The sequence below is a fragment of the Lottia gigantea genome (assembly GCF_000327385.1).
Source record: "Lottia gigantea unplaced genomic scaffold LOTGIsca_10, whole genome shotgun sequence".
In the NCBI taxonomy this organism is placed as follows: Eukaryota; Metazoa; Mollusca; class Gastropoda; family Lottiidae; genus Lottia; species Lottia gigantea.
The window spans coordinates 2,655,381-2,656,332 of record NW_008706747.1 but is presented as its reverse complement, the minus strand read 5'-3'; positions in this window follow the sequence as shown (position 1 = coordinate 2,656,332).

Sequence of the window (952 nt, the reverse complement as noted above, 5' to 3'; positions counted from 1 at the left end):
CAAGGGATTATAGTCAGTCAAAAGCTAGCCCTTGAACTGTCACATGATGTTTAGTTTTTGGTTATTATTACATTGAGATTGCACTACTAATGTTTACACAGAAATGGAAAAATTGATTCTGTATACAATACTAAAATATACAAATATGATTTACAAAGAGAATAATTCAGGCATAATAAATATATTTTGATCACAGCTATAGAGATATATATATGCCATAACTTAATAGATAATCAAATCAGGTACCATTTCCCGGCACTTCCAAATTGCTTGAAAGTGCCTGAAATTGTTTTATGATCAAATTCCATTGTCATAACACCAAAATAAATCCCATTAATTTATGGCCATAAACATAATTTCGCTATCAGTGAGCAATTATCAAGAGATCTTCATATTTTCCTCATAAAAAATTCATAAGTTGTCATCTGAAGGAAAATGTGAGAAAAGCTGTGTTCTGATTTATATTTCACGTGTTTTAATGAAATTTATTGATATATCAATTTACATAGTTATCTTATAGGGACATAGTCAAATACAGAAAATTGGAATGATGCAAATCAATGCTATAAGTGTCCCCATTACACAGAAATAGTGTAGAAAGTCTCTTTACAATCCCTTTAATAATCATATTATCCCTTTAATAAGCATATCCCTTTGATAAGCATATCCCTTTGATAAACAAACTCTTTGATAGCCTCTCCCTTTGATAGCTTCTCACTTTGATAAGCATATCCCTTTAATAAGCGTATCCTTTTAATAAGCATATCGCTTTGATAGCTTCTATCTTTGATAAACATATCCCTTTGACATGCATATTATCTATTTATTAAACATAACCTTTAATAAGTATATCATTTATAAGCATCCTTTTAATAAGCATATTATCCCTTTAATAAGCATATTATCCCTTTAATAAGCATATTATCCCTTTAATAAGCATATTATCCCTTAT